The sequence below is a fragment of the Lissotriton vulgaris genome, chromosome 12, assembly GCF_964263255.1.
Source record: "Lissotriton vulgaris chromosome 12, aLisVul1.2, whole genome shotgun sequence".
Classification (NCBI taxonomy): domain Eukaryota; kingdom Metazoa; phylum Chordata; class Amphibia; order Caudata; family Salamandridae; genus Lissotriton; species Lissotriton vulgaris.
In genome coordinates, this window is record NC_141700.1 from 541,530,276 (window position 1) to 541,542,469 (window position 12,194).

The window sequence follows — 12,194 nt, forward strand, 5'->3', positions numbered from 1 at the left end:
CCTCTTCGGGAGTCTCCTCAGCTGAGCTGCCTTCAGCTCCAGTCGCGTTTTCTCCAGTTACCCGCTTCGTGTGGCTGGCATGGATCCACTTCGGTACACCAGCACACTTTACAGCAGTCGTAGTGACAAGGATCACTTGTCTTGGCTTTCCCCACTTTGGTCCAAGGCAACTCTTCCGGGTGTGTTTCTTTAACACCACCCAATCACCTGGTTGCAGTTTATGTGCTGGAGTCTTGGGCCAGTCGTCAGCTGTCTCTCCAATCTGGTGAGAGAGAGAACGCACTTGGTCACCCAGCAGCTTGCAGTATTCCAGTACCAAATCATCAGAAATGCTTAGCATTTTGTGTCCAGGTACCCAAGCCTGTCGCATCACTCTCCCCATTAGTACTTCATGGGGGCTCAGGCCTGTTTTTCGATTCGGAATACTTCTCAAACTCATCAGCACAAGGGGCAAAGCTTCTATCCAGTTCATTTTGGTGGCATCACACATCTTCGCCAATCTGGACTTGATCGTGCCATTTATCTGCTCAACTACCCCAGAAGCCTCTGGATGGTATGCACAGTGCAGCCTTTGCTTCATCTTAAATGCCGCACAGAGTTCTTCTAGGACATCGTTGGCAAAATGCCCACCTTGGTCTGTTTCAATCGTCTCAGGAATTCCAAACCTAGGTATCAACTCCCTGAGTAATAATTTGGCTACAGTTAAGGCATCATTTTTCTTTGCTGGGTAGGCCTCCACCCACCTGGAAAATAGGCACACTATGACCAGGACATACCTATATCCCTTGCATCTGGGCATTGTTATAAAGTCTGCCTGCATCCTGACAAAGGGACCTACTGCCTTTCCAATGGTACTCTGTTCTACTACAGTCCTCTTTCCTGCATTGAATTGCTGACACACTAGGCACCTCTGGCAAAGCCTTTCCGCTTGGTTCCTGAACCTTGAATTATAGAACACTTTGTCAAACACACAACACATTGCGTCCCTTCCCATATGTGTTGGTTCATGTATCATCCTGACCATGGGATCTATCAGGCTGTAGGGCAGTACAGGCACCCCAGTTGAGTTTACCACCACACCATCATTCCTTATTCTGCATTCATTCGCCCTCCAACTACCTTTTTCTTCCCTGTCTGTTGCCTGTTGTAAGCCTCTCAATTCTTCCCATGTTGACACATTCTCAAACAACATCAGTTGGCAGCTGTTTCCACCCCATAACCCAATTTGGAGTGACATTTGGTGTCGGGCACAAAACTGGGCGATTTGGTCAGCGTATCGGTTTCCGGCTGTCACATCATAATTTCCGGATCTGTGAGCCGCACACTTGACCACAGCCAATTCTTTGGGCAATTGAATAGCTTCCAGTAATTCTTGTACCACCTTTCCATTCCTGATAGGGGTACCTGAGGAAGTCATGAATTCTCTTTGTAACCATAGTTGGCCGAAGTCATGAACAACCCCATAACAGTACTGGCTGTCGGTATAAACAGTAATTCTTTTGTTTTTACCCCTCTTACATGCTCTGGTCAACGCGATGAGTTCTGCGACTCGCGCAGATTTCACTTCGCATAGGTAGGATGCTTCCAGGGTATTCGTTAATGTGACTACAGCATAGGCAGCACACAGACCTCCACTCTCATGTCTTAAACACGAGCCATCCACAAAGATTGTAAGATCCCCATCAAGTAAGGCTATTTATCAAATGTCAGGATGGGGCTTAGTGCTGAATTCTGTTAGATCAATGCAGTTATGTTCCATTTCATCCTCGGCGTCTACGTCCAGAGGAACAGGTAATAACGTTGCAGGGTTTAAGATATTGCACCGAGAAATCGTTACATTCTCAGCACCAATCAAAATTCTCTCATACTTAGTCAGCCGACTAGGTGTGAGATACTGGGTCTTTGTTCTCGTCAGCAGGATTACAACAGAATGTGGAACATATACGGTGACAGGATGTCCCATGACAATATTCTCACTCTGTTCTAGACTAATGCAAGTAGCAGCTACTGCCTTCAGGCATCCGGGTAATCCAGCAGCCACTGGATCTAGAGTGGCCGAAAAGTAGGCCACGGGACGCCTGACCAGCCCATGCTCCTGGGTCAGGACTGAGAGAGCACAGTTTTCCCTTGTGTCACAGAACAGTTCAAAGTGCTTGGAATAATCAGGCATACCTAATGCAGGAGCGGTACATAGACAATTTCGCAATGTTACCCAAGCGGACATGCTTTCACTGTCCCAACTGACTGGGTCTTCTACTCCTTTCTTGGTCATTTTTATCAAAGGTTTTGCTAGAGCTGCGAATCCCACAATCCACTGCCTGCAGTACCCCACAACTCCTAGGAACATCCTTACCTCCTTCTGAGTTCGGGGTAGGTCCATTGCTTTAATTATCTTGATCCTTTCTGTAGTGACTTTTCTGATTCCTTTCTCTATCTGGTGCCCCAGATATTTTACTGAGTTTTTACAGAACTGTAACTTGTCGGGCGATACTTTATGTCCTCCCTTTCCTAGGTGATTGAGCAAAGCAATGGAGTCTGTGACACAGTCAGTTTGAGTTTTAGATGCCACTAACAGGTCATCTATGTACTGCACTAAAACGGACTCTCTTGGTAGTACTAGAGATTCAAGGCATTTCTTTAGGATCTGGTTGAAAATCGATGGACTTTCAGTGTACCCTTGAGGGACACGATTCCAGACATAGATATGGCTGTCAAATTCGAAACTAAAAAGGAACTTGCTTTCGGGATGCAATGGGATGGAAAAGAATGCATGGCACAGGTCAATGACAGTGAACCATTCCGCATTCCAAGGAATCTGATATAGTATCACTGCAGGGTTGGGCACAATGGGACAGCAAGGTACAACAATTTGGTTTACCTTGCGTAGGTCCTGCACTACCCGGTACTTTCCACTAGGCTTTTTAATCCCAATGATGGGCGAATTGCAGGGACTGCTCAATACTTCCTGTATGATTTCTGCTTCGAGTAACCTGTTAATTTCAATTGCGACTCCTGCCTTTACTTCTGCACTCATTTTGTACTGTCTTGTTCTGGGGTATACAGCATTTGTCTTTATTGCTATTTTAACAGGGTCCACATTTGCCATTAAGCCAACATCTTTTCCCGTGAAATCCCATACTTCGGGTACCACTCTTAACTGGAGCTCTTCAGGTAAGTCTTCAACAGACAAGGGTCTAATATCAGTGTCAGGTCTCACTAACATCAGCTTGTACAAACCATCTTCATCGGGGGTCTGAATTTCGACACCCTTCGGTGTGCAAAAGATGGTGCAGTTCATTTTGCACAACAAATCGCGTCCTAACAGGTTTACAGGACTGGAATCACAGACCACAAATCTGTGCATTTCTTTAAAATTTCCTATAGAGATTTCCATGGGTTCTGTTACTGGAGTACTGATTATTTGATTGGAGACACCCACTACTTGGATTGCTTCTCCCGAGAGGGGTAGGTTAGGAACATCCACTGTTCTCACAGTGGATCGGGTAGCACCAGTGTCCAACAGAAAGGTGACGTCTTTTCCCTCAACCTTTCCTTCAATGTATGGTCCAGTCTGGTCTACCGGTAAGGAGGCGCCAAGTACGCACTCCTTGTCCTCCCCCCTCAGGCCCCGTCAATCTTGTTCATCACAGAGGAAAGAATCGTTTAACAAGTACTGTGGAATTGCTGCATTTCTCTCATTCTCTCCTTCCCATATCTCCGACCTTTCATTCTGCTGACCCTGATTCTTATAATTCTGTCTAGGAGCGCGAGGTACTGGAGGTAGCTTTACCTGTTGCTGGTTCTTTCTCGTCCCCTCTTTCTGCATCTGTGGATTTAAACCATTTATAGGGGCATTACCGGCCTGTAGGTGTGGACACTCGTCTCTCCAATGCCCTATCTGGCCGCACCCGTGGCAGGGGAATTTCTTCATAGCCTCTTCCCGACTCATTTTTACCCGGGGCTTCCCTCCTCCCCCAGCATTGGTATTTTGGGCATTATTATTAGAATTCAATTTACTTAACTGCTTTTCTTGCTGTTCAGCTAATTGCACTTGTGCCCACATAACCTTCTCCTTGAGGGCTTTCTTTTTGTTTTCTATTTCATCTTCGCAGTATTTTGCGTATTTTAGGACATCATCTATGGGCTTTCCCTGCCAACTGATTTTATTGTCTCGAATCCATTGGGATATTTCAGGCCTTAATCCTAGCACGAATCTGTAACTGAAATGGGTCATGTCTTTCATGTCCACATTATCGATTCCACTGTAAGTTTTGAATACTTGTAGCAACCTCTCATAAAAGGAGTGGACAGTTTCATCACGCTCTTGGGTAGTTCTATCTATCCGGGTCCAATCGGTTTCTTTTGCGGGCACCTTTTTCTTGAGGTATTGTATGACTTGATCATACTTCCTCATTACTTCAGGTGAGGGAGCTCCGGTTTTGTCGTCTCTTGCATATTCCTCACTGGGCCAATCAATTTCAATTTTGCATTCAGTCCACAAATCTACAGGCACTACAATGTCGAAAAACCCATCCAGGTCTTTTAGGAGACATTTCTGAACCTTTATGAAGCGTTCGACCTGTCTGTACCAGTCGACTGGCTTCTCCCGTAATTTTGGAAAGTCATTTGTAAACGACACAATATCCTGTCGGGACCAAGGGACATGAACGTATTTTCCCCCCGGGACTTCTCTCATGGGACACAATTTTTCTGCGGGACTTACTTCTTTGAGCACGTATTCTGAAGTTTGAGACTTAGCCCTACTGTCTTCCTTTTTCTTTGCCCACCGGGTTCTCCATTTCCCTACATCCCCCCATTTCTGTAAGAGTTTCAGTAATTCTTTTATCTGGATCTGTTTGCCTACCACATTCAAGCTCTCTAAGTCTTTGTCTGAAAAATCTACTCTGTAGGGTTTCTGAAGGATTTTGGAGCGACTGACATCGATTCCCATTTCTGTGGCTGTGTCCATTAATCTCTCATGGAGCAATCTAGCGTTTCGGGTAAGGTTTTTGCTGATGAACAGTAACTCTTCTTCACTAAAAGAATTTAATCGGTCCAATCCTACATTCCCAGCCATTAGTTCCTCTATTTCTATCCTTAATTTATAGATTTCTAATTGTTTGGGCTGGGGTGTGGTCTCCTTTTCTAACTCTTTGGTCCACCTGTCCAATTCTTCAGGAGATACTACTGTGGCATTCCTAACCCCTGATGTGCTTTCAATCAGAACTTCTTTTGCCCTACTCTGACTCCTTGGACCTGGCATGCGAGTTCTAGATTCCCTAATGGGCATATCCATCAGGACCACTGACTCACACTCGCTTTCTTGATCATCATCTATGAACACTTCTTTTCTCGGGAGTGGAATGCTAGGAGTTGGCATATTTGGGGTCATGACAGGAGGACGTGGACTAACCAGTCTATCCCCGTAAAGAGGAATAGCGGGACCAATAGTTACTGGGATGGTCAGAGAATCTGGGTGGGGATGTATCTGGGCTATGGTCCGAACTAAATCATCTCGCTGTCTAGCTAGAGCTTCCTTCTCTCGCTCTCGTAAAGCCTTTTCTGCAGAATTGTCATGCAACACTTGCGGTACCAAGGGAGGGTAAATACTGGGGCAGTCGGAGTAACCAACCGAGGAGGGTCTTCTCCAAACGGGCGGTAATTTGGGACCGTGGAACTAGGTTTGCAAAACCCATCCCCCTCACTGGTTTTACTATCCGTTCCTGTTCCATCTGTCTCACTATCCCTCCGACATCTCGGATATCTAGAAAACGGGTTTGGGGAACTCAGAGGCTCTGACTCTGCTACATAGGGAGGTGGGTTTTTCATCAACAAATCTTCTAGGTGCTCATCTTCTGAGTCCCCTACGGGCATTACGTGATGGGTTTTTTCTTTACATTTCCCTTTCCCTTGTTCTAGTACCCCCATCATTGGAAACAATCCCTCTACCATCATATTTTGTCTCCAATGTTTCATTTTCTGCTCTTTGGTTTCTTTCTGGATCCTCGGATACCATTTGCTTACTCCCTTGTCCATCCGGGGTCTATCTCTTTCCGCAGCCTCAATTTCCCACTCTTCTAGGGCTTCGTACTGTGTTAATCTGGGTCTGGGATGCAATTCATTCATGCGAGTCCTCAAGTTAAACAATATTCTGCCATTAAAGGTACCATTGATGGGAAATGCTAGAACCCCGTCATCTGCAGTATACTTTGCCCAATTTTCTAACCATATACAAGTATGATACCCTTTATCAAACATCATGAAAGAGGCAGGAGTATTTGGTGGAGGAATGATCACCCCCTCCCTCGTTCTAATGGGCTTGTCCGTTTTAAAGAAATTCTTTACTTTATCGGCAAATGACATTTTTCTTTTTACTCCATACATCATGTGCGGTCTACCTCATAAAATCTGTTCCTTATAGAAGCCAAAGTTTTGTGGATTGGGTAAAAACTCAGGGTACCACATACACCTTTCTAGACTCCTCTCAAGCTCCTGTTGATTAATTTTGTTTACCTTTGTGCTTCCAATGCTGATGCGACTTTTAATTCGTAGTAACCAATCAACACTGTTATTACAAAAATCCTTGTCCAATGGGTGCGCGGCCTTTTCGCGAGACGAGGTCTCACGCTCCGGCACTCACCCCTCCCTTACAATTTCGGCTCCACTACACACCCGCTGTCTCGACCAATACCAGCGCGGCACGGAGTGACGTCAGAGCAGTCTTGCGACCGACTCCCTCCTTCACAAGGTAACGGAAACTTTTAACTTTTCCCAAAGTGCGAGTGCAAACTTTAGTCAACAACACACAACTTTTGCCACTGTGTCTGAGTGTTCTAAACAGGTAGAAAAATTTTCTTTCACTACTAGTAAACCACTTCTGTCTACTTTTCATTCACTCCGGATAGACTTCTTTGCCTAACCTCTCACTCGAGCAATATAGAACCTGTTACTCCTCTGACTCATCCACTTCTTTCCGGGATATATACTGAGTCAGAATTTCACCAGCGGACTATTTTACTTACCATTCAAGCCTCGGAGACCCTATTACTCCTCCCGTATGTGACCCTTACTAGGTGATATCACAATGGAAATTTTATACAAAAGGACTCGTAGCTATCATTTATTCAGATGTAAAAGATCCTAATTAGTGCTTCCAGGTATTCCTAACCCTGCACTAATGACTCACAACAAGTGACTTTTCCAGCTAACCGGATTCTGCTCACCGTTAGCTATATACCTCCCCGGGGATTCAGACTACACTGAACACTTACAAACAATTCTTTGTTAATATTACATATAACATTTATAGCAGCAATGCAAAAATCATATACATATACATATAAATCCTTAAAACAATTTTCGTAATATTTAAAATGATGCAAAATTTCAGCAGCACATTTTATTTTCACGGTTTGTTTATCAACTATCCTGTCTACCTATCTTAACTAGTCCTAACCATAGCTCTGCTACCAGAAAATTACTAATAGAGCGCGCAGGTCACCCGGGTCACAATTTTACCAATTTTCCACGCACTGGGCCCTGGCGTGCATATGAATGACTGAGTTTGCGTGAACCGGGTGATTCTTACACGCTACTATGAGTAATTCGGGGGGTGACTCCTTCACCACTTACTATTCATGTACCTGACTTACCACAGGCACATTACTCCTGACGGATCAGGAGCTAGCAGTGGACAGGTGACAAGATTCCTAAAGGAAAAAAAACTTTCATATACCAAGTACGTTTATCCACACTTTATAATGTAAATGACCACAGACACCTGATGAGTTTAAAGATTTATCAAGAAATTTCAGAATGAATATGCCAAGATGATAAGCCAAATACAAAGTAACACATCAATCAGTAGAACTAATGCCACAATGTAACTATGGATTAGGGCAAGTACCATTAGAATACTTGGGAACACTACAGGGTATGAGCATTTAGTGAACAGGCTATTCAGCACAAGTTTTAAACTAAGGCAAGGGACATGAACGGGACCTAGAATGTGTACTTAAACTAGGCTACTTATGCTATTCTTACTAAGTTCACTGCAACCATGCTAAAGGAAAGGGGAGAATTGGAACACACTAATGAAATATGACAGTTTAATAATCTCCTACAGGAGGGGAGAGAAGTGGAACAATTCTAATAAACCATTGCATATAATTTGCATTTCAAAGTGATAGGGCAATATCACAGGCAAGAGTGCTTTATTAAGAAAAGAAGAAAGAGAGATAGGAAGACGTACCCACAGATTAATAATTACCTAATTAGGAATGAAGACTAACCCTGGCCACGGGTCAGTTTGGAAAGACGGGGACAAGGACCCTCAAGGAATGGAATACCAGGATGCGAGCAGGTATAGCTCACGGACAGTCAGGACAGGATACCCCTCAGGTTTGGGTCAGGACTGGGCTCATCAAGGTACGACCAACACCCACAGCTTCGGATGCAACGCCTGCGTTACCCCTCTCTGCAAGTAATCCGCCAGTAACCCCGATTGGGTTTTCGAATTTCCCAGCAAAAGTGCTTCGCCAGCACTTAGGACTATTTCCACCCCTAGGAGTTTGTGGAAAGTATGGACAGAGCGCTCCGCAGCACTCTAGATTGATCACCTATAGAGTTCGTAGGGTCAGTGACAGGTCTGCTACTCGGACAAGTCGGACAATTTCTCTAAGCTACACTAGGCCAGTTATACGGTTTGGGGACCCCTGGACCACCCACTAATGTTGCAAGTGACAGTTTCCCACATTATGATTGGTCAGGAGAGGGGACCTGGACATTGTCACCTCCTAGAATTTCGTGTTCACATCATTACTATTAAATTTTGCATACCCGCCCCTTGGGTTCACGTTCCCAGGCATAGGAATACAGAAGACAATACAAGTGCACAGTATATAGCAATAGTGTTTCTTGAGTCAAGGTAGAATATGGCTTCTTCGCGATGGGTTCCCAGGCGCATCGGGCTTCAGGAGCCAGCTGGCTTGTTTTAGCTTCTGCGCAGTGGGTTTCTCCCATGTCACGTGACAGGGTTCAGAAGAGCTTCAAGTATGGTGCAGCTCAAGTTTCCCCAGCCCCCAGAGACGCGGTACATGAAAAGTAAGCGAGAACAAATTAGAATCATACGTAAAAATGATCACACTGTATACCTTTATAGACTTTACTGCACCCCTTATTTCATAATATCTATAGCATTAAAGTTTAGTGCAAAAAGACAGATAGGCTGAAGCAGCAGTAGCAAGCAGAGAGCGTGGTGAGAGACAAGCGGCCATGTTTGCAACAGTGCGCATGAGCAATATAATCCCTCCAGAATGTGAGTGCGTCACATCACGTGAGTATGACCGACGCATGCGCAGTCTGGATTTCTGCAAAGCAGCCTTTTCCGTAATGCAAGCATTGTTAGAATGAAAGACACACAGGCAAGCCTCTCGGGGACACCCGCGTGTGGGGGAAAAATGCTAAATACATGACGGACAGTTGGATTAATATGATTATAAGTTAGGCGAGGTTCATGAGTGAGAGCAAGTCGCTTTACGTGCGAATCCTTGCTCCATCACTAGGTACTGTCTTTTGCTTCACTTTTCCTTTCTCACTTGCTATTCGGTGACTTTCAATATTGATTAACTTTACAATAATGGACACTGTCTTTGTGGATTTTGTTGTTGATGTATACGATCATTTGGAGTTGAGGCCTAAACAAAGGTTATTGTAATTGTTTACAGCCCTGAAGAAGTCTAATTGTCAAAGACTGACAAGACGAAACACGTGTTGGCTGTGTTTTGAGAATTACAGTTACATTGGATGAAGGAATAAAGAGAAGAATATTTGAAGAAACTAACTTTATTATTGTGGACTTTGATTGTATAATTTGAGTGCTTGGTGGAATTCTGTGCAAAGTGTAACATGTATCACAAAGTTCTGCAGCACAATAATCTTTAGGAATAAAGTCTCAAATGAACAGACTTCTTAGTATACGAGATGTACCCTTAACCACAGATGGTTACCTCTCAGCTGTGTGTTATATGATGGCTATGCACCAATGTTATTGACGTTTTCTCACTTCCTGGGTTAGTTGTCAAACCAATGAGAAGGCAGGCCAAAGTTTTGACCGGCCATATTTGAAAGTTTGATACTATTGCTTCATGAACCAGTCAGCGGATTCCCAAAAGGCATTGATCACCTTTGTTATCTGTAGGAGTATGTTTGTTGTTATACTTTAATGCTAATAAAGCATGTAGATGTGCACACGGTGTCACTTTTAAGAACGTTAACGTCTCTATATTTCTCGCAAGCTTCTTTATTGTGTGTTGCCTACATCAATAAGCAATGAAATGAATTGTCCTCTACTAGACACCATTTTCTGAGATGTCCCTAAAATTGACAAGGTTAATTCTGTAAAGTGAAAACAAGAGATTATGGCCTGAAGTGGTACATAATACTGATATCTGTGCATTGTCATAGAAGTAGACTTTAAACCTGCCCATTTCGTGCCGCCCGATGACAGAGATGTAAAGCAAACTGAATTACAGATAAACGATGCCCTCCAACACCCAAATACTCTCTAAGCTCTGATCCCAGGTTACCTGTACATTTGCCCCTGCAGCAAAGCGGTGTAGAGCTAGGTTACGTAGCAGCCCTCACCAGTGTCTACAAGCCTTCATGTGTTTTTGGAATTCAGTAACAGTTTGAGAGCCTTTTCAATGGTATAAATTGGAGGTGCTCCTGCCCTGCTGTTTTCACGGTTCCCAACATCTATTTAGGAACTGGGACATTGCCCTGTTTCCAGTGGTGGATCTTGAGCTGGCTCAACCCTCTGATACCCGTGACCCTGTAGCAGATCCACCACAGGGCAGCTGGGACGCTGTGCCTGTAGAGTAGGACTGGTGACCCAGGCAGGAAAAAAAAGAATGGTCCTGAATTGTAGGGTGAAAGCTCCCTGTGCCTCAGGGACATTGGCTATCAGTTGACCTCAACAGACTACTGCACATCATACATTACATATTTAGGCCTTATTCATTCCTATGCCCAGATTTCAAAGAGTGGAAGCTAAAAGGCAGCAGACCAAAACCTGATGTTAAATACAATCGCAATAGTACAACCGCCTGTTAGGATTCATTCCACTGCCCAGGAAGGCGCAGCATGGCCAACTAATTTTCATACACTAGTAACTGGACCAGGGCTTTTGCTATGAATAGTGCAACAGGAGCAGTAGAGCTGGGTTCCAGGGTTTTTGAGGGATTCACTGCTCTCCACTTAAGGCTGTTTTTTATTACTAAACTACTGGGGGCTCTATATTATTTGCCTGTGTTAAACCTAACATATTTGGTGTTACATCCCCCCCAGACCTTGTGCTTTCACTCCCTGATTTTTTGCTGAACTCATTTTTGTTCTTGTTTGGGACCAAAGGCAGAAATGCTGTTTACACTCAAATGAACTGTAACTTCAATCCTTGGTCAAGGAATTCTCCACCAAAAAGGCTAGCACCAGGCCTAAATCTAGCACCACAGAACCTCTCATCAGAACGCTCCTGAACGCATGGATGATTCAGAAGATGGACTGCCCTGCTGCCCTTGAACCCAGGCGCCTGAGAAGTGACTCCAGGGTTCAATTTTTTGATCTCCTGTTTGAGCTCCAAGGACACGACAAGCTTCCAGAGGCCTTCCCTGCTTTCCAGCTAACCAGACCCAACTGGAATTGACCTGGTTTCTTCTGCTGGACTCTCTTGTAGTGAGTCCTGACCCCCCAAATGCTGTCCTCAAGATCCAGTCAGAGTACACTACTCCCTGTGCAACTGTAGGAATTACCGTATCCAACGCAATGTAGTTCAGACCAACAGAGGACCTCGAATCTCAACATCTGGCAGCTCCTGATCGGTAGATTCATGAGAACCAACACACCGTGGCGCAGACCGACACAGGTCTTCACATGGCATCCCCTTGCAACTGCTTGATCAGTGGCTTCACCGGAACTTACGCAGTACAGCGTACAAATCGACGCAGGACCCCACATTGCAACTCCTGATCGGCGGCTTCACCAGAACCAATGGAATGCATCACAGACTGACACAAGACTTCACATCACAGTACCTAGGCCAAAAAGGTACAAATACCCGCAGACTGAACTTGGTCTGTAAACAGCCAGCACGCCATCACGGGCGGCCTGAACTTGTGACTTTTTCCCAGTCCACTGAG